The sequence below is a fragment of the Cajanus cajan genome, chromosome 9 (assembly GCF_000230855.2).
Source record: "Cajanus cajan strain Asha chromosome 9, NIPB_CcT2T_4, whole genome shotgun sequence".
In the NCBI taxonomy this organism is placed as follows: Eukaryota; Viridiplantae; Streptophyta; class Magnoliopsida; order Fabales; family Fabaceae; genus Cajanus; species Cajanus cajan.
Window position 1 is genome coordinate 36,726,778 of NC_138525.1, and position 23,045 is coordinate 36,749,822.

The window sequence follows — 23,045 nt, forward strand, 5'->3', positions numbered from 1 at the left end:
CTGGGTCCTAACACTTTTCAAGAATATGTGGAACAAATTTACCTATATATGAGTGTTGAGACATTTTTGCCCATGATGATTCGTTCATTGCCCTTCAGCTTCCTCTTGTGAGTGCACAGCTCCTTCAAGAATTTTGCATATCTGGGAATTTGCTTGATGGCATCCAGCAGAGGTATGTTCACCTCCACCTTCCTAAAGGTCTCCAATATCTCCTTATCCACCTCTTTCGTCTTTTTGCTTGGAATTGATTTTGGTGGAAATGGAAGAGGGATAGGAGGCTGATGTAGATCATCACTGTGTGCACTAGAAGAAGAAGGTCCACCTACATGAAAATTTTGGGAACCCACTGGTTCATCATTGTGCTCAGGTACAGTTGCTGGAACTGGTACTGGTGCAGATGGAGGTGGAGGTACTGCTGCTACTGTGGGTATGTCAATCTGTTTGCCTGACCTCAATGTGATGGCACTCATATTTTTTGGATTTTGCACAGTCTGTGAAGCCAATTTATCTAAATTTTGAGACTGTGCCTGATTGAGTTGAGTAGCCATCTACCCCATCTGATTTCTCAAACTCTATATGGAAGCTCTGGTCTCTTGCTGGAACTGCATGTTTTGTGATGGAATAACACTAAGGCCGAGAAGACCAAGAGGTGATATATTAAAGGAGGCAAGAGGAATGGGTTAGTGAGGCCACTTTTGGACCTTAGCTCCTAAGTTCTTTTTAATCATAGAATTTATTTTACTTGTATTTCCAATTTTACCCTTGTATTTTGGGGTGTTTAGGACTTAGAATTTATTTTCCCTTGTATTTCCCTTTTTACCCTTGTATTATGGGGTGCTCTAGATGATTAGGGTTTTTAATTTTGGGCTAGGGTGTTAACTAGAAGCGTGACGCATTTTTTTGGTGTTCATTGGATCTATTTTTGGTGTTAGAAAGGCTTAGGCCCAAGTGGAGGGCAAAGGTTGCATGGTCTTATCATGCACCTAGATATAGCCAATCTAAACCCAAAGATTCCATCCTTGGCCACCAAGTTGCATCTAGGGTTCATTTGCATTTCATTTGGAATGCATTTACCTACTCCAAATGCAACCCTAGATGCCTCCCCTCCTATAAATACCCAACACCCCACACCTTGTAAATACTTTGGATTATATGAATTTGAGAGAGCATTTCTTTGCCTCAAATCCTATCCTTAGTCCCTAGGTTAGTTTCGGCTAGCCCCCTTCATTTTCCACCCTTGGAGAGTGAAACCCTAGAGTGGCCTCCACCTACACTTGGAGTAAGCCAACCGTGAGCATTCAAACACCATCCACCATACACTTCCGCCACCCTTAAACATCCTTCACGCCCATCTTCCTTTTCCCATCATAAGTCACCTTTTGTCTACCCTTTGGTGAGCCTAGATCAAGGGCAAGGTCTCCCCCTTCACACTCTACATCAATCATGGAAGGAGGACTCCATCAAGTGGTATCTAGAGCCAAGGTTCATCAAGGGTAATATCTTGTCTTTCTTTTCTTCTTGGTTGTCTTTTTCTATTCGGTCATTTTCTTCTCCTTGTCTTCTCTTATGTGGCCGAATAGTTTTGGGTTCACACCTTGTTCCTTGTGAGCCTTCCTTTCCATTTTAGGTTTCCATTATTAGGTGTTTCCATGCTTTTTCATTTTTAGGTTTGAGTCTCATATGAATATGCTTTTTGATTTTTGAATCTTTTAAGTTTTGTCAAAGTTTTGTTTCCTATTTTTTGTCAAAAAAAAAAATTCCATGTATGTATGCCAAACACTTTGCATGAATGCATGAATAAAAAATATATGATAGTGGGCGTGACATATAGAAGCTTTCTAGGGGTCATTCATGCATGCTACTTAGTCCTAGCATGTTCTTTGTATTTTTGAGTTTCCATGTGTGAAATGCTTCCTTGCACATGCATCTAACTTGCTGCCCACTTTTCCCTTGCATTTCACTTGCTATGGTCTTTATTTGATGCTTAATAACCCTAAAAGAATCTAAGAGGTGTGCTGAAATTTTTGTGCAAAACAACTTGTACTAGATAGTACAAATTTAATTCCACTCAAAAGATTCCCTAAAACACCTCTAAAAACTTGCCACTTGTCTCCTTTGTCTTTCTCCTAAATTTGACCTAATTTTTCAACACCCACAAGTGCAGAACCTAAGCAACATATGGGCTGAAAATTAAAGAAAATAAATTGGACCCGAAGTATAAAAAAAAAGTGACGTGAAAAGAAAAGAAAAGAAAGAACAAAAAAAAATTTTGGACCAAAAAGGACTTGTTGCTAGACTTGTGGACTTGGACCAATACCTATGCTTTTTGGAGTTGGACTTAAGACCATTATTGACCTATTTTGAGACCTTAAAGGTGGCTGGACCAAATTCTTAAAGGACTTAATCAAGTGGGCTTAAACACTAATCCATTCTAGTGCCTTTCTAGGATTACTCTTTTGTTTGCTTCCTATTTTTGATTGAGTCTTAATTTTAGTTTTTCTTTTCTTTGGCCTCTTTTGTTTTGTCTCAACTAATTCTCTCTGAGTTTAGCCTTTCCTAATTGTGCTTTTCAGTTTTATTTCTTGGACTCTTGCTCTTTGGGTTGGTTTCACTTTGTTTGTAGGTGAAGAACCTATCTAGCAAACTAGCACACCTTTGGTGGATTTGAGTGGAGGAGTGAACCGAATCCAAACCTAGCCTTTGGAGGGAATTCCACCATACAAAAGGAGTGATTAAACACTTAGAGAGGACTAACAAGTTTGCTCTTTGTGAAGGAACCCAAGTGGAGGAGTTTGAAGACCTAGAACTTTTGTTTTCATAATTTTGCTTGAAATTTTCTTTTTGGCCTCTTTTGTTTTTGGCCTTGGTTTCATTCATTTTTGGTTTGTAATTTGGCCATTTCTAAACCTCTTCACTTTGGTTTTAGTTCGTGTAGTTGAAGGTGATTTGAAAACCTTCACCTAGGACTTCGACTAGAGTATGCTTTAAATGCTTTCCTTGTTGCATGTTTTAAAGCTTTTAGTAGTATAATTTCTTAGGTCCTTTTATCTTTGCTCCAATTTATGTTTAGAAGGCCTTTGCCTACTAGGGGTAACATGCACACACTCACCTTATTGTTGTGCCAACTTGTTTTGTGAGAAAAGTGGAAAGGGCTTTGATGGAATAACACTAAGACTAAGAAGACCAAGAGGTGATATATTGAAGGAGGCAAGATGAATGGGTTAGTGTTGAAAAGCCATAGGATTTATTAGCATAGGATTTATTTTACTTGTATTTCCCATTTTACCCTTGTATTTTGGGGTATCTTAGTCATAGGATTTATTTTCTTTTGTATTTCCCTTTTACCCTTGTATTATGGGGTGCTCTAGATGATTAGGGTTTTTAATTTTGGGCTAGGGTGTTAATTAGAGGGTGACGCATTTTTGGTGCTTATTGGGTCTATTTTTGGTGTTAGAAAGGCTTAGGCCCAAGTGGAGGGCAAAGGTTGCATGGTTTTATCATGCACCTAGATATAGCCAATCTAAACCCAAAGGTTCCATCCTTGGCCACCAAGTTGCATCTAGGGTTCATTTGCATTTCATTTGGAATGCATTTGCCTACTCTAAATGCAACCCTAGATGCCTCCCCTCCTATAAATACCCAACACCCCACACCTTGTAAATACTTTGGAATATATGAATTTGAGTGAGCCTTTTGTGCCTCAAATCCTCTCCTTAGTCACTAGGTCTACACGGCCTACCCCTCCTATCTCCTCCCTTGAGTGAGTTTAGGGTTCCTTGAGTGGCCTTCACCTCCACTTAGTGAAGAGAGCCAACCTAGAAGCACCCAAAACACCATCCTCCGACATCTCTCATATTCGCCTAAATCAACCCATTTACGCCCACCTTCCTTTTGCCTCACCCTTGAAGGAACATCCACCCTTAAGGTCATCATTTTGGCCTTAGCAAGGAGATTCTTCCCACCTTGGACGTCCATGATCAACCCCTTGGTGGAAGGAGTCCATCAGGCTTTGTGATTTTTACTTGATAAGGCTTGGTTTTTAAGTGATTCTTAGTAGTCCATCTCCCTTGATAGTTCACTTTGTACACTTAGGCCTTTTCATACCTATCTTGCACCTTGAAAATCGTTTTTGTGAAAGCCCTTTTATCACTCACTCTTTGTGAAAACGTTTTCAAACCTTTTTGAAAACACTTTGTGAAAACCTTTTTGGATCAAAGATGAGTGATCATTCTAGTGTCCATGGTCATAACTCTTGTAGTACTAGGTCTAGTTTTAGGGAAGAAATTAGGCAACTCAAAAAGTACCTAAGAAAAAAAGAAGAGGAAAATATAAAAAGAGAGGAAGAATTGAGAAGAAAAGAAAAGGAGTTTGAAAAAAATAATGAGGAAATAAAACAACTACTTGCAAAATTAGTTGAGAGGAGAGAAACTAGTGGATCCCAACCTAGGATTGTTCCAACTAGATCTCAAAAAGGCAACGAAGTTAGAGTTCCTAGGAGTATGCATGAGCAAGAAAATACAACAAGAGAGGAGGAACTTAGAAGGAAAGAAAAAGAAAAGAAAATAGAAAAGAAAGAAAAAATAAAGAAAAGTATAGAGAAGGTTAAAGAGTGGCTAGAAAATGAAAAACAACAACCAACACTCTTAGAGAAGAGTAAGGAGGATAATGTTTCTTCCAAAGGGCTTATGCTTGAAGAGAGTCACTTTCCCATTGAAAATGATTTTAAAAAGACTTTCTTCATTCATCAAGACCTTAACTCTTTCTCTCACGTTGCCACTAGTCATGAAGTGGAGATTCAAAAACAAATCCTTTTTAAAGAAAAAAAATCTCAACTTCAAGATTTAGTGAAGAAGAAGTGGACTTCACTTAGTCCCACTTCTTGTGCTACTTCCTTGGTGGTGCCCAAGGAAGATAAACCTTCTTTCTTTAAGACTCTTTCTACTTTAGTTTTCTTCATAAAGCACCCAACTTTTGGTTTGTATGGTTTGTTGGATACATCTCATGGTGTTGTATCTTCTATTTTTGATCTTGAAGGAAGTTCAAACTTATTTGAACTTAACTTGAATACTTTCCTACAAGACAAACTTAGATTATATGAGTTTCCTAGACTCCTCTTAACACCTTTTTCTCATATGTATCTAACAAATTATGCAATACAAAGTTGTTTAGGTAATTTTTTAGTTAAGTTTTCTTTATTTTCCAATACATACCTAGGTCATTACATTGGGCACTTCCAACAAGATATTTTAGTTTTTAGGACTAATACATTAGTATGCTATAGTTTTAGTCTTTTTACCTTTTTAGGTTTTAGTTATACACCTAGACTTCACCGTGGGGAAGATCCTATCCTTAACATTAGAAAGTCTAGTCCTTTTAATTTAGACAATCTTTTTAGCATTTTTAGTAGAACTCCTCTTAGGATACACTTTCCATTTCTATCATATACTATTACCTCTAATGCTTATTTTTATGTTTTTGTTGGTAATGATGCCCACCATGAGGAACCTCTTGATTTGAGGTCAAATCCTTTTCAAGAGGGAGGGAATAATGGAATAACACTAAGGCCGAGAAGACCAAGAGGTGATATATTAAAGGAGGCAAGAGGAATGGGTTAGTGAGGCCACTTTTGGACCTTAGCTCCTAAGTTCTTTTTAATCATAGAATTTATTTTACTTGTATTTCCAATTTTACCCTTGTATTTTGGGGTGTTTAGGACTTAGAATTTATTTTCCCTTATATTTCCCTTTTTACCCTTGTATTATGGGGTGCTCTAAATGATTAGGGTTTTTAATTTTGGGCTAGGGTGTTAACTAGAAGGGTGACGCATTTTTTTGGTGTTCATTGGATCTATTTTTGGTGTTAGAAAGGCTTAGGCCCAAGTGGAGGGCAAAGGTTGCATGGTCTTATCATGCACCTAGATATAGCCAATCTAAACCCAAAGATTCCATCCTTGGCCACCAAGTTGCATCTAGGGTTCATTTGCATTTCATTTGGAATGCATTTACCTACTCCAAATGCAACCCTAGATGCCTCCCCTCCTATAAATACCCAACACCCCACACCTTGTAAATACTTTGGATTATATGAATTTGAGAGAGCATTTCTTTGCCTCAAATCCTATCCTTAGTCCCTAGGTTAGTTTCGACTAGCCCCCTTCATTCTCCACCCTTGGAGAGTGAAACCCTAGAGTGGCCTCCACCTACACTTGGAGTGAGCCAACCGTGAGCATTCAAACACCATCCACCATACACTTCCGCCACCCTTAAACATCCTTCACGCCCATCTTCCTTTTCCCATCATAAGTCACCTTTTGTCTACCCTTTGGTGAGCCTAGATCAAGGGCAAGGTCTCCCCCTTCACACTCTACATCAAACTCTGTATGGAAGCTCTGGTCTCTTGCTGGAACTGCATGTTTTGGATGGACATCTGTCTCACTAGCTCCTCCAATGAAGGCTCGGAAGAAGTAGAAGGTTGAGCTGGTTAGGCTGTAGGTGCAGGAGGAGGTCTCTGTTGAGGGTTTCCCCACCTCAAGTTAGGATGATTCCTCCAACCAAGATTGTATTTATTGAAAGACAGATCATAATTATGTTGTTGCTGGTGTGGAGGTCTATTGTTGTAAATGTTTGCAGCATATGCTTGTGGGGCATCAGGACCTGTAGAAAAGTCTTGCAAAGAGGGACAAGCATCTGTTGGATGACTAATTGAAGTGCAGATGCCACATACTTTTGCTGGTGGTGGAGCTGATTTTTGATTTGCAGCCAGTTGTGAAACCAAGGTGGTGAGAGCATCAATCTTACTCTCCAGCTTTTTGTGTTTAGTGGAATCTTAGGCTACCACATCTTGCACACCCCTCACAACTATGGCATCACTCCTCATATTGAATTGTTGTGAGTTGGACGCCATTTTTTCAATCAGCCCTCTAGTAGAAACAGGTGTCATATCTCCTAATGCTCCTCCAGTAGCTGCATCAATCATGCTTCTATCCATTATGTTCAAACCCTCATAGAAATACTGCAATAATAGCTGCTCAGAAATTTGATGGTGAGGGCAGCTAGCACACAGCCTCTTGAACCTCTCCCAATACTCGTATAAGCTCTCCTCCATGAGTTGCCTAATTCCACATATGTCCTTCCGGATTGTAGTGGTCCTGGATGCAGGGAAGAATTTTTCGAGGAACACTCTCTGCAAGTCATCCCAGTTTGTTATTGAACCAAGAGCCAGATAGTACAACCAGTCCTTGTGTGGGTCCTCACTTGCACGACCATGAAACTTAGGCAACAAATGGATCAGTCCAGTTTTAAGCACAAAAGGAATATCTTTCTCAGGATATTGAATGCATAGACACTCATATGTGAAATCAGGTGCAGCCATCTCCCTAAGTGTTCTCTCTCGAGGTCCAGGTTGGTCAGCCATATTTTCAGTTGAGTCAACTTCAGATGCTACACTCACACTATGGGTATCACTCTCAGGTGGGACTATATGCTCTCTAACTAATCTACGGTATGTTCTATCTATTGCAGGATCAAATGGATGCAAAGTGTGTGGATTGTTCCTAGTCATGCACTACATGCAACACATGCATGAATAGTAACCGTGAACAGTAAAAACTACCACAAAAATCATTGGAATTTTCATGCAAACTTGGAAACCATTCAAACTAATGCACCAATATTATCCTAAAACCATAAGACACTACCACAAAAAATTTGAGAACAAAATTCAAAACCTAACTATTTTAAAAAAATTAGAAAAGTTTGGAAAAATAGTGAAATAAAACTTCAAAAATAACAGAGAAATAGTAAACGACGTTTTTTTGAAGATCTAGCTGGGGCCACACGGCATATCAGTGTGGGTTTGATAGATCTTTTTTTCTACACAAAATGAAAAAAAGTGTTTGCCTAATTGAGGCAAAAACTGATACACTAATACACTACACACATAACATAAAACCTAACAGAGACAGACTCTAAAACACAAAACACACAACAGAACACACAAAAACAAATAACACACAAACACACAGCCTCTAACAGGAACGGATGGTCCCCGGCAACGGCGCCAAATTTGGTCGAAGCCATATCCGGTCAAATAAGTACAATTAAATGTAGTACTAGGAAGTGACTCCTAGGTCGTCTCCCAAGGACCATCTTTTACTGTTAAAGGCTTAAACACACGAAGTGGGGGGGGTTTGGTTCAGATTTTTAGTTTATAACAAAATAAAACGAAATAACACAGCAAGTAAAATAGATTGGCTCCATGTTCGGATTGTAACTCTTTTATCCCTGGTTCTCAAAGATTACTCTATTAACCACTTAATCCTTGTTCCATCCGAGTTAACCAACTAAGCGAAGATTAACTCAAGATTTCCCTACACGAATTAAGCAAACGTATACAACATCAACCTCTTCACAGATTAAGCAACTGTGACTTTGGAGCACAGCCCATTAAGCATGGACATAGAGGTTAAATGGAGAAGAACAAAGCAGAACAGAGACATACGAACATACCCAACCTTAAACAGAGATTACAATCCACAACAAGAAGCCAACCCAGGGGTTTTTAGCCTTCCATATTAAAACGAAAACAGAAAACGAAAATGCAAGGCAGAGAAGAGAAAACGGAAATGCAAGGAAGAGAAGAGAAAATGAAAAATAACCCAACAGAGAGCAACAAAAACGTTAATAACAATGGAATGGAGTTCAGAAGTTCAAAAGGAAGCAAAACGTAAAATAAACAGAAATGGAGAGCCCCCAAAACGTGAACTGCAGCTACAGAGAAATAAAATGTGAATGAATGAGAGAGGAGGCTACTGTTCACGTAGTCACATCAGAATATTGAAGCTAGGCTCCAAGTCAGCCCTACCCTAGGGTCCTATGAGCAAAAACGAATTGGGCCCAATAAAATACAAGTCTGACCCAAGTTCAATAAAATACCCTAAAAACTAATAATGAATTGATGAGTCATTATTTTCCCCTATTTTCTTACCTTTCTGTACTTATTTTAATCTCTGATTTGCGCTTAACTGTTGATTATCTCCACTGTTTTCTATTTGGTCTTTAATTGGACCGGTAATTCATATTTTAACTAATTTGAATTTTCTGAATCTAATTATTTCAAAATTTTATTTTCAGGGCAGTTTAATAATTATTTGGGCTTGGAATTAATTTCTGGACTTCAAGTGGAGCTGCCACGTCATCTTCCATGTCACTGCTGCACCATTTTCCACCTCAGCATTCATTTTTAGTTTTTAGGCTATTTTATTGAACTTGGGTCAGACTTGTATTTTATTTTGGGCCCAATTCGTTTTCTGCTCATAGGACCCTAGGGTAGGGCTGACTTGGAGCCTAGCTTCAATATTTTGGAGGTGACTACGTGAACAATAGCCCCCTCTCTTAGTTATTACGTTTTATTTTCTCTGTAGGCAGAAGTTCACGTTTTTGGCTCTCCTTCTCCTTTTGGGGTTTTACGTTTTGGCTTCCCTGTGGCTTTTTACGTTTTGGTTCTGTTTGAGCTGCCATTGTATTTTCGTTTTACTCTTCTCCTCTGTGGTTTTGGAACTTGAACATTTATATTTGAAGAATACAATTTTCATTTTCCTTCATTTTCGTTTCCTTCATTTTCGTTTCCTTCATTTTCGTTTTTGTTCATTTTCTTTTTCCTTCTCTGCCTTGCTCCATTTTCATTTCTGTTCGTTGTTCTGTTTTAATGGAAGGCTAAAACCCCTTGGGGTTGGTTCCTTGAGCAGATTGCAATATCTATTTGAGGTTTTATTTGTATTTGAATATGTGTTCTACTTGGTTTTTCTTCATTGAACCTCTGAAACGTTTTCGTTTTTGATAGCTGTTCATGCTTAATGAATCAGGTTTCTCACAAGTTGCTTAATCTTGTGGGAAGGTTTAATGTTGTATACGTTTGCTTAATTCGTGTAGGGAAATCTTGAGTTAATCTTCTCTTAGTTGGTTAACTCGGATAGAACAAGGATTAAGTTATGAATAGAGAAATGTTCTGAGAACCAGGGATAAAAGAGTTGCAATTTGAGCAGGGAACCAATCTGTTTTACTTACTGTTTTATTTCGTATTATTGTGTTACAAATTGAATTTCTGAAACAAACCCCCCACTGTGTGTTTAAGCCTTTAACAATAAAAGACGGTCCTTGGGAGACGACCTAGGAGTCACTTCCTAGTACTACATTTAATTGTATTTATTTGATACGGCTTCGATCAAAATTGGCGTCGTTGCCAGGGATCATCGGTTCCTGTTAAAGGTTGTGTGTTATTTGTTTTTGTTGTGTGTTTAGTGTTTTAGAGTCTTTGTTATGTTATGTGTGTTTTTGGTGTAGTGTGTTTTAGTGTATCAGTATATCAATGTTAGGGTATCAGTATATCAGTGTAAGTGTATCAATGTTTGTTTCAATTTTGTATGAATTTTGTGTTTAGTTTGGTGCTTGCGTTTTTGTGTCTCATAGCATGTTATGTTGTGTATTTGTGTTTGTTATTAGCCTCCCCAGGTGTAGCAAGTAAGCCAGTTGAAGAATTAGAGAGAACCACAATGAACAGTAAACCAATGGAACAGTAACTCAAATTTGGTTTTTGATGCATTTGTTTGCTGTCATGTGTTTGTCATAACTGATCTTTATTGCATTTGATAGGCCATTGTGACCAATTATATTGATTCCATTTGGTGTGCTGAATCATTGTTGTGTGTGTTGAGTTTCAATTCTGGTGCATTTCGTGGTGCATGTGGTGCAAAATCTGGTGCATTTTGGCTCAAAATCTGGTGCATTTTGGCTCAAAATCTGGTGCGTTTTCTGGTGCATTTTGCTCTGTTTTTGGTGCGTTTTCTGGTCCATTTTTGGTGCGTGTGGCCCCAGCTAGATCTTCAAAAAAATGTCGTTTACTATTTCTTTTTTATTTTTGAAGTTTTATTTCACTATTTTTCCAAACTTTTCTAATTTTTTTAAAATAGTTAGGTTTTGAATTTTGTTCTCAACTTTTTTGTGGTAGTGTCTTATGGTTTTAGGATAATATTGGTGCATTAGTTTGAATGGTTTCCAAGTTTGCATGAAAATTCCAATGAATTTTGAGGTAATTTTTACTGTTCACGGTTACTATTCATGCATGTGTTGCATGTAGTGCATGACTAGGAACAATCCACACACTTTGCATCCATTTGATCCTAAAATAGATAGAACATACCATACATTAGTTAGAGAGCATATAGTTCCATCTTTAGATAGTGATAGTGATAGTTATAGTGATAGTTATAGTGTTAGTGATAGTGTAAGTGTTGCATCTGAACTTCATTCAAGTCAACCTGAAAACATGGGTGAACATAATGGACCTCGAGAGAGAACACTTAGGGAGATGGCTGCACCTGATTTCACATATGAGAGTCTATGCATTCAATATCCTGAGGAAGATATTCCTTTTGTGCTTAAAACTGGACTGATCCATTTGTTGCCTAAGTTTCATGGTCGTGCATGTGAGGACCCACACAAGCATCTCAAGGAGTTCCACATAGTTTGTTCCACCATGAGGTCACCTAATGTCCCTGAAGATCACATCTACCTGAAGGCATTCCCTTTTTCATTGGAGGATCTTGCCAAGGACTAGTTGTACTATCTGGCTCCTGGTTCAATAACAGGCTGGGATGACTTGAAGAGAGTGCTCCTCGAAAAATTCTTCCCTGCATCCAGGACCACTACAATCCGGAAGGACATATCTGGAATTAGGCAACTCACGGGGGAGAGCTTATACGAGTACTAGGAGAGATTCAAGAGGTTGTGTGTTAGCTGCCCTCACCATCAAATTTCTGAGCAGCTATTATTGCAGTATTTCTATGAGGAGTTGAACATAATGGATAGAAGCATGATTGATGCAGCTAGTGGAGGAGATTTAAGAGATATGACACCTGCTTCTGCTAGAGGATTGATTGAAAAAATGGCGTCCAACTCACAATAATTCAATATGAGCAGTGGTGCCATAGTTGTGAGGGGTGTGCATGATGTGGTAGCCTCGGATTCCACTAAACACAAAAAGCTGGAGAATAAGATTGATGCTCTCACCACCTTGGTTTCACAACTGGCTGCATATCAAAAATCAGCTCCACCACCAGCAAAAGTATGTGGCATCTGCACTTCAATGAATCATCCAACAGATGCTTGTCCCTCCTTGCAAGACTCTTCTATAGGCCCTGATGCCCCACAAGCCTATGCTGCAAATATCTACAATAACATACCAGCGCAACAACAACAGCAGCAGAGTTATGACCTCTCCAGCAATAGGTACAATCCAGGTTGGAGAAATCATCCTAATCTCAAATGGTCTAACCAGCAGCAACAACAACAACAGTTCCAACAGCCATCCCCCCCTTCCAAAAAAATGTTGGTCCTAGCAGATATGTGCCTCCTTGATAGCAAAACTAGGAGAAGTGAATGGAGCTTCTTCTCCATGGTTTTGCTTAGGCCGGATCTTCTTCAATGGAGACTTGATTCTTCAACTCAAGAACACTTGCAAGCTAGAGAACTCACGGATGAACTCAACCTAAAACTAAGATGGAAGCATCCGAGCTCAAGCATCAATGGAGAGCACACTTCAAAGAGAAGGAATCTAGGTGAATTCCTAAGGTTTTTGAAGATGAACTCTAAGAGACTTTGAGAGAGAAACTCGGCACTATGGCTCACAAATTTCATAAATGATTCAAAGTGAGTACAAATTGTGTTAGGAGGGAACATATAGGTCACCGAAAATGAGGAGACACTTGGCGCCACATGAGAGGTCACATGTTGGCGCCAAGATTTGAATTCAAATTCAAATTTGAATTCAAACCTTGTGTCACATGTGCATAACCGGTCATGTGGAGCTAAATGCAAATTAGATTGAATTTAGTATGTATTTAGGGTTGCATTTTAGTGTCACACTTGTGCAGCCAAGGTGGTGCCAAAAGTGTGACCTAAATGCAACTTAAATCCATCCTAAATTTAACCTAATTTGTCCTAATTCAAATGAAATACTAATCCTCCTTAAACCCTAATCTAATGACCAAAATACAATGGTCTAAGGAATACAATTAAAAGGAAATAATACAAGAAGAAGAATGAGCCTAATATTGGGTATCAAAAGCCCAAAGCCTAAGAAGCCCAAATATAAGCCCAAGAGCATTAAACCTAGTCTATGGTCAAAATACAAGACCAAAATCAAAGTAAATTCCTATACTAATAAGATACAACAAATCATGGTGTTTATTCAAGTAAGGTCCATATGAAAAGCACCCTAGGCCCACCAAGCCCATTGGGCCCACTAATCTCTGAAGCAGTCAAATCCTCAAGTAGTCTCCTGGCCATAGCTCTAGTGGTTGGGCCTTTAGCCCATGCTCTTCCATCATTCCCTCCCTCTTGAGAAGGATTCGTCCTCGAATATGAAGAGTCCTCCTCATCATCACTAGCACCTACAAAAGGTTTAAGATCACTAACATTAAAAGTAGTGCTGACTCCATAATCAGAGGGTAAATCAAGTCTATAAGCGTTATCATTGACACGCTGTAAAACCTGAAAGGGACCATCTCCTCTAGGACTGAGTTTAGACTTCCTTTGATTTGGAAAACGTTCTTTTCTTAAGTGAAGCCAAACCCAATCACCTTCCTCGAAGATCATAGGTTTCTTGCCTTTACTTCCTTGTTTTGCATATTTCTCATTTTGATTTTGAATATGAGTCTTAATCCTTTCATGAAGTTTCTTAACAAAATCAGCCCTTGAAGCCCCTTCCTTATGAATGAAGTGCTCAACATTAGGAAGAGGTATCAAGTCCAAAGGAGTTAAAGGATTAAACCCATATACTGCCTCAAAAGGAGAAATATTGGTAGTCTTGTGAACTTCCCTATTGTAGGCAAATTCAATATGAGGCAAAAACTCATCCCAAGATTTGTGATTGCCCTTTAGGACTGCCCTAAGCATAGTAGACAGAGATCTATTCACTACCTCAGTTTGGCCATCTGTTTGAGGATGACAAGTAGTTGAAAAGAGGAGTTTGGTTCCTAGTCTTGACCATAAGACACGCCAAAAATGGCTTAGGAACTTTGTATCTCTATCTGAAACTATAGTCCTAGGAAGCCCATGGAGTTTAACCACATCTCTAAAGAAGAGTTTTGCAATGTTGCTTGCATCATCTATTTTGTGGCATGGAATAAAATGAGCCATTTTACTAAAACGGTCCACTACCACAAAGATAGAATCCATTCCCCTTGGAGTTCTAGGCAAACCTAGCACAAAATCCATGCTAATATCTACCCAAGGAAAAGAAGCAACAGGCAAAGGTATGTATGTACCATGAGGCATTACTTTAGACTTAGCTTGTAAACAAGCCAAACATCTAAAACAATGCCTTTGGACATCTTTTCGCATATGGGGCCAATAAAATTTTTCTTTTAGCAAACTAAGGGTTTTCTCAACACCAAAGTGCCCCATAAGCCCACCTTCATGACTCTCTTTAATTAATTAATAATTTCCTAATGGATCCTTGGGGTATGCATAACCTTCCTTCTTTATACAAGTACCCCTCAACCATATAGAAACCATCAAAAGCTTTTTGTTGACATTTTTTATAATTATCAACAAACTCAAGATCTTCCTCATACAACTCCCTAATATTATCAAATCCAAGAATTTGAGTACCTAGAGACACAAGCAAAGTATGTCTTCTAGATAAAGCATCAGCTACAACATTTGATTTTCCTTTCTTGAAATTAATGATATATGGAAATTGTTCAAGGAACTCTAACCATTTGGCATGCCTCTTATTTAACTTACCTTGACCTCTTAAATACTTAAGTGACTCATGGTCACTATGAATGACAAACTCTTTGGACACAAGGTAGTGTTCCCAAGTTTGTAAGGCTCTAACCAATGCATACAACTCCTTGTCATAGGTAGGGTAATTGAGGGAGGCACCTTTTAGTTTTTCACTAAAATATGCAATGGGGTGTCCTCCTTGCAATAACACAGCTCCTATGCCAACTCCTGATGCATCACATTCTAGCTCAAAAGTCTTTTCAAAATTTGGTAGAGCTAAAATAGGTGCATTAGTAAGTTGATCCTTAAGAAGTTGAAATGCTTGGTCATGCTTTGAAGTCCAATCAAATAAAATATCTTTCTTGACTAGCTCATTCAAGGGTGAAGCAATGCTAGAGAAGTTAGGCACAAATCTTCTATAAAAACTTGCTAGTCCATGAAAACTCCTAACTTCACTAACATTTTTAGGCTTGGGCCACTCTTGAATGGCTTTGATTTTCTCGGGGTCCACTTGAACCCCATTTTTGCTTACAATGAACCCTAGGAAAACCACATGATCCACACAAAAAGTACATTTTTCAAGATTTGCAAATAATTGGTTTTCCCTAAGGATCATCATAACTTCTCTAAGATGTCCTTAGTGATCATCTTGAGATCTACTATAGATTAAGATGTCATCAAAATAAACAACAACAAATTTTCCTATACACTCTCTCAAGACATGATTCATAAGCCTCATGAATGTACTTGGTGCATTAGTTAAACCAAAAGGCATAACTAGCCACTCATATAATCCAAATTTGGTCTTAAAAGCAGTTTTCCACTCATCACCCTTTTTAATTCTTATTTGGTGATAACCACTTTTAAGATCAATTTTAGAAAATATAGAAGCACCATGTAATTCATCAAGCATATCATCAAGTCTAGGGATTGGGTGCCTATACTTGATTGTGATATTGTTAATGGCCCTACAATCACAACATATTCTTCATTTTCCATCTTTCTTGGGCACTAACAATACAGGCACAGCACAGGGACTCAAACTCTTTTGCACCCACCCCTTATCCAAAAGTTCTTGGACTTGGTTCTCTATCTCCTTAGTTTCTTGAGGATTTGTCCTATAGGCTGGTCTATTGGGTAGACTAGCCCCAGGCACAAAATCAATTTGATGTTCTATACCCCTAAAAGGAGGAAGGCCCTTTGGACCATCAATAGGGAATACATCATCAAATTCTTTTAATAAATGAGAAACTTGAGGAGGTAAAGAACTAAGCTCAATGTTTAAATTATAACACTTAAGCACACCTCTACAAAGAAGAAGGTAAGAAGGTTTTTCAACAATTAGGGTTTGTTTTAAAGTTTCTTGTTGAATTCCTTCTATAGAAAGAGATTTCTCTTCCTTCTTCTTTGAAGCTTTATGCTTTTTCTCTTTTTTAATTAAGTTTTTTTTTTCTTCTTCTCTTTTCTTTTTCATTTGTACTTGATCCTCTATCACTTGTGAAGGAGACAAAGGATGAAGTACAAATTTCTTCTCTTTATGAGTGAAAGTGATTTCATTGGTAAGGCCATTGTGCATGGTTTTCTTGTCAAATTGCCATGGCCTTCCCAACAAAATATGACAAGCCTCCATTGGAACTATGTCACAAACCACTTGATCTTCATAGTTACCAATAGAAAACTTGACTTTCACTTGCTTACCAACATTGATATCCCCATCTTCATTAATCCAATGAAGTTGATATGGTTTCGGATGGGGAATAATAGTAAGACCAAGCTTCTCCACCAACCTTGTACTACAACAATTACAACAAGACCCACTATCCACAATGAGAGAACAAGCATTATCAAGAATTTTACACCTTGTGTGGAAAATATTCTCTCTTTGTGAAAGGTGAGACTCATGAGGTTGGCTTCCTAGAAGCCTTCTAATCATAAGAAGTTGACCATCACAAGGATATGCACTTTCAATTGGATGGTCTTCCTCACTTGCTTCACTATCACTTGAAGTAGTGGAACTAGATTCATCAACACTACTATAAACATCTTGCCCTCTCAAAATCATTACCTTTTTAGTTGGGCATTGAGAAGCTATGTGGCCTCTCCCAAGACATTTAAAGCATTTGATGTCACTAGTCTTACTACTAGAAGTGACAACATTTTTATTTTTCTCTTTTTCATTTTCTTTTTCTTTTTCAAGACCTTTGCCAAATTTCTTAGAGGAATCATATTGACCCTCCCTCTTGTAGTCTTTCTTAACATAAGAGCTAGATTGAGTTTTGCCTTTAAAAGAGCTTTTTCTCAAGTTTTGTTGTTCCACCCTTATACAAAGTTGGACCAAATCATCAAGGTCCCTATAAGGGAGTAACTCAATCTTATCTCTTATGTCAAAATTGAGACCACTTAGAAATCTAGCAATGGTCAATCTTTCTTCCTCCCTTATCCCAGCCCTCATGAGATACAACTCCATATTTTGCCTATACTCCTCAACACTCATATTCTTTTGTTGGAGTCTTTGGAGCTTATCCATAAGCTCCCTACTATAATAAGAAGGAATGTGCCTTCTTCTCATAGCACTCCTCAATTCATTCCAATAAGTGATGGGAGGATCATTGTGAAGTCTTCTCTCTCTTTCCAAGGATGTCCACCAATACATGGCTTGTCCTTGAAAAGCTAGGGTGGCCAAAGGAACTCTTCTTTCCTCACCTACTTGATGACAAGTGAAGATTTGCTCCACTTTCATCTCCCAATCCAAGTAGGCGTCCACATTTTCTTTTCCATGAAAGTAAGGGAGATCAACCCTTGATTCCCTCACTTTTGTTTCTTTAATGACTCTCCTAGGTCTAGGTTGGTAGAAAGCATCCATATTTAAGCTACCATCATATTATTGGCTTTGAGAGTCATTGGAACTCTTAGTGGAACCTTTTGAGGAACTTTTTTGACTTTTGTTTTTATGTAATTTTTTTAAAAGTTTTGCTTCTTGTTGCTTAATCTTTTGAATCTCTTCTTCTAAAGCAAGAAGTTGTACTTCTCTTTCAATCTTTTCATTTTGTTTTTGAAGTACTTCTTCATGCTTCCAAAGTTTTAGTGCTTCAATCTCCTTGACAATTTTTCTAAAACTTTTAGGAGTATCAAAGTCAGTACTACTTAGATAATGATGACTCATGATTAAACAATAGGAATTTGTATGCTATGCAAAAAGGTATAAAATGTTTTTGGGATTTTCTAGGAATGAAAATAGCACTTGGAAGTGTAAGTGTACAAGTTGCACTATCAAGGGAGGTGAGCTACAAAGAGCCACTTAATAACCAAGCCTTTTCAAGTGGAAATCACTAAACTCCTTTGTGGTACTTTCAAATCCCCAAAACTTTTCACAAAAATTTTGAATGCCTTTTTTTTTCACAAATTGTTTGTTTTGACACTTAAACTAAGCGTGAAAAAATAAAACTACACAATTATAGACGTTTCAAGGCAGCAAAATTAAACAATTAAGGACAAGAAACTTAAAGGAAACAATGTAAGCAACTAGTTGGATATCCTAAGTGGAAGCTTGAAACATATGAAATTTCCAAGCCACTTCCACTAGCACTACACGTCAGGATGCTAACAAGGATTTAGATATACCTGACCAGCTTCTTAATACTCCCTCCAAGCTTTACAAATTGTTTTAAAATACAAAAGATTTGGCAAAAATTTAAACTAGCCTAGGAAAGCAATAAAGTGGCGGTTTTGGCAACCAATTAGTGACGGATTGATGTTCAAGTTTTCCAACACTTATTCAAGTGTTTAATCCGCCACTAATCCTTCAATATGATGCTCCTGGACCTGCAAAAGAAACACAACAAAGAGGTTAATGTGGCTGCCTCACAAGGTGAAGGAATTGGTCACTCAAGTGAAGGAAGTTTAGGAGGATTTTGGTCACAAAATTAGGTCAAATTTGGTGATTGTAGTGTCCAAACTTTTCCTACTCTTTGTTGAGCAATGCTTGATCCTTGAGCAAGGATTCAAGGCCACTTCCAGAACAGGAAAATTATTGAAAGAAAACTAGACAAGCAATAGAAGCACAATTTGAAAAGCTTATACCAAAAATTAAGAGTAATATGTGTAAGACAAGACTCAAAGAGGTTCAACAATTAAAACTAAAAATTAAGACTCCAAAATAAAGCTAGCACTCAGATAGGAAAGTTCCTAGATAGGTACTAGAATAGATGAACAAAACAAAAAAAATTTGAAAGCAATTGGACAAGTATAGAACAAGTTGTAGTCAAAACAATAACAAGGAATCAAGTAGGTTTTTCAGCTTGTACACCTCTCGGCTTTTTCCTTTTAAATTGTTTTCTCTATATTTTTTTTTATTCTTTCTTTTTATATATTCAATTTAAGATTCCAGACAAGGTAAATGCCTTTTGTTTCAATTTTTTTTATGATTCCAAGCTATAGAAACCGAGACTACAAGTTAGGTCAAAATTCAAGTGAAAACAAGGAAACTAGTGCACTAGTTTTTTAGGTTTTGTTTTTGGATTCTTTTTGTACTCTTTTTCTTTTGAAATTTGGAACTCTTCTTTCGTTTTAGGCTTTGTATTTCCTCTGTGTTCAGCCTCTTTTTTTTTTTAAATTTGAATCCACAAGAAAAGTGCACTAGAAGTAGGTTAAACACTTGAAATTTTAGGTCACAAAATTTTTTTAAGAGATTTTCAAAGGAAAGTGAATTGAAAACTTAAGTACACAATAGAAACCTAACTCTAAAGAAATTTTCTAGAACTAATAGCAAATTATGAACACAATAAGGTAAAAGGAAAAGAACATATAGGTAAGCACAAAGAAAACAAAAAAACCGTGAGCAACAAATGAACAATGTACTAAAAGAAAATTAGGTCAACAATGCTATTCAAGGAATTTTAAGACATATAAAGACTACACAAACACACTAAGACAAAACATGGATTAAAAACCAAAATCTAATGCAATGCATGAAGTCCAATCACGGAAACATACAAGAAATGGAGATACTCAAAGAAAAAATCAAAACAAGCACAAGCGAAAAGGTCCTAAACATGTTGATTGTGGAAGAAAATTCAAAAACAATCAACCAATGGATCTATGGAATAAAATGTGAATCAAAGCATATAGATCCGAAAAGAAACTCAAACAAGACAAGGAGATACACAAGAACACAAGCACTGATACACAAAAAGATGAAGAACTTATCTCCTTGAAGACCTTGCTCTTGATACCAAAAATGATAGCAAAACTAGGAGAAGTGAATGGAGATTCTTCTCCACGGTTTTGCTTAGGCCGGATCTTCTTCAATGGAGACTTGATTCTTCAACTCAAGAACACTTGCAAGCTAGAGAACTCACGGATGAACTCAACCTAAAACTAAGATGGAAGCACCCGAGCTCAAGCATCAATGGAGAGCACACTTCAAAGAGAAGGAATCTAGGTGAATTCCTAAGGTTTTTGAAGATGAACTCTAAGAGACTTTGAGAGAGAAACTCGGCACTATGGCTCACAAATTCCATAAATGATTCAAAGTGAGTACAAAATGTGTTAGGAGGGAACATATAGGTCACCGAAAATGAGGAGACACTTGGCGCCACATGAGAGGTCACATGTTGGCGCCAAGATTTGAATTCAAATTCAAATTTGAATTCAAACCTTGTGTCACATGTGCATAACCGGTCATGTGGAGCTAAATGCAAATTAGATTGAATTTAGTATGTATTTAGGGTTGCATTTCGGTGTCACACTTGTGCAGCCAAGGTGGTGCCAAAAGTGTGACCTAAATGCAACTTAAATCCATCCTAAATTTAACCTAATTTGTCCTAATTCAAATGAACTACTAATCCTCCTTAAACCCTAATCTAATGACCAAAATACAATGGTCTAAGGAATACAATGAAAAAGAAATAATACAAGAAGAAGAATGAGCCTAATATTGGGTATCAAAAGCCCAAAGCCTAAGAAGCCCAAATATAAGCCCAAGAGCATTAAACCTAGTCTATGGTCAAAATACAAGACCAAAATCAAAGTAAATTCCTATACTAATAAGATACAACAAATCATGGTGTTTATTCAAGTAAGGTCCAAATGAAAAGCACCCTAGGCCCACCAAGCCCATTGGGCCCACTAATCTCTGAAGCAGTCAAATCCTCAAGTAGTCTCCTGGCCATAGCTTTAGTGGTTGGGCCTTTAGCCCATGCTCTTCCATCACTCCTCCTATCCAACAGCAACAGCAAAGACAACATGAAGCTCCTGCACCACCAGCTCCTCAACCTTCTACTTCTGAACCTTCATTGGAGGAGTTAGTGAGGCAGATGACTCTTCAAAATATGCAATTCCAACAAGAGACTTGAGCTTCCATACAGAGTTTGACAAATCAAATGGGTCAGATGGCTACTCAGCTAAATCAGGCACACTCCCAAAATTCAGACAAGCTACCTTCACAGACTGTGCAAAATCTGAAGAATGTGAGTGTCATCACCTTGAGGTCTGGCAAACAAATTGACATACCACAACCTACAGCTGTTGCACCTCTACCTGAGCCTACACTTGAGAAAGAGAGCCATACAGGTAGTAGCCAAAATTTACATGCAGGTGGACCTTCTTCTTCCAGTGCACACAGTGATGATCTACATCAGCCTCCTATCCCTCTTCCATTTCCACCAAAATCAATTCCAAGAAAAAAGATGGAAGAGGTGGATAAGGAGATATTGGAGACCTTCAGGAAGGTGGAGGTGAACATACCTTTTCTGGATGCCATCAAGCAAATTCCCAAATATGCTAAATTTCTTAAAGACTTGTGCACCCACAAGAGAAAGCTAAAGGGCAATGAGCGAATCAGCATGGGCAGAAATGTCTCAGCACTCATAGGTAAATCTGTTCCACACATTCCTGAAAAGTGTAAGGACCCAGGTACATTTTGTGTACCTTGCATTATTGGTAACAATAAATTTGAAAATGCCATGCTTGATTTAGGAGCTTCAATTAATGTCATGCCTCTGTCTATTTTTAATTCTTTGTCTCTTAGTACTTTGCAACCTACGGGTGTGGTCATTCAGTTGGCCAATAGGAGTGTTGCCCACCCCACAGGTTTTGTAGAGGATGTCTTGGTTCGGGTTGGTGAACTAATTTTTCCCACTGATTTTTATGTTCTTGATATGGAGGAGGGATTCTCCCATGGTTCTTCCCCAATCATTTTGGGTAGACCATTTTTGAAAATAGCCCGGACCAAGATTGATGTTTATGCTGGCACGTTGTCTATGGAATTTGGTGATATTGCTGTTCATTTTAATATCTTGGATGCCATGAAATTTCATTCTGAAGCTCATTCTGTTTTTCGTGCTGAATTGATTGATGATCTAGTTGATGAGCACATTCGTGATTTTGATTCTTCTCATGCTAAGAACCATTCATTTTCATTTGATTTGTATAGCTGTCTTTCATGCATTGAGTCTGACTTTGAATCTAAATGTGAAACTGATTATGAGGCATATGAATTTGACACTTTGGGTGTTGTACCTCTTGCTCTTTGTAGACCCCTAAAATTGTCCGGGTCGGAAATAAAGCTTGAAGACTCTCGAAGACCAAAGGAAAGTCAGCCGGAAGGACTCCCAGAAGACCATAGGATGACTATCTGTAGGTTTAGAGGTCTTAGAATAGCTAAAATAAGAAAAGTGGGAGGAATGAAGCCCAATACGGCCTCCCAGAGGTTCAGTACGGCCGTATTGAACATTTTGAACTTCAATACGGCCGCACTGAACTCAATACGGCCGTATTGAAGTTTCTGAACTTCAATACGGCTGCATTGAATTCAATACGGCTGCACTGAACTTTAATACGGCTGCATTGAATTCAATACGGCTGCACTGAACTTCAATACGGCTGCACTGAACTTCAATACGGCCGTATTGAGGTTTTTTGAACTTCAATACGGCCGTATTGAATTCAATACGGCCGTATTGTAGTTCAAAATTTCAATGTTGACCGTATTGACCCCCAGAGACCGTATTGAGCCTTTTCCCTATAAATATGACGTCAATGGGACGTCATTTCACACTTTTGGACTGAGTTTTAACCCTCTTCTTGAGTATTCTGGGTTTTTTTTTTAGCAGTGCTCTGCCTAGAAATCACTCGGAGAGTTGATCCGACGAAGTTTTTGAGTTCTGAGCATTTTGCTTGAGTCTCAAACTAAGTCGAAGGGAAATCCATCGGATTTCCAAGTCAAAAATTATTTTTTAGGAGGGAGCGAGCGGTCTTGTA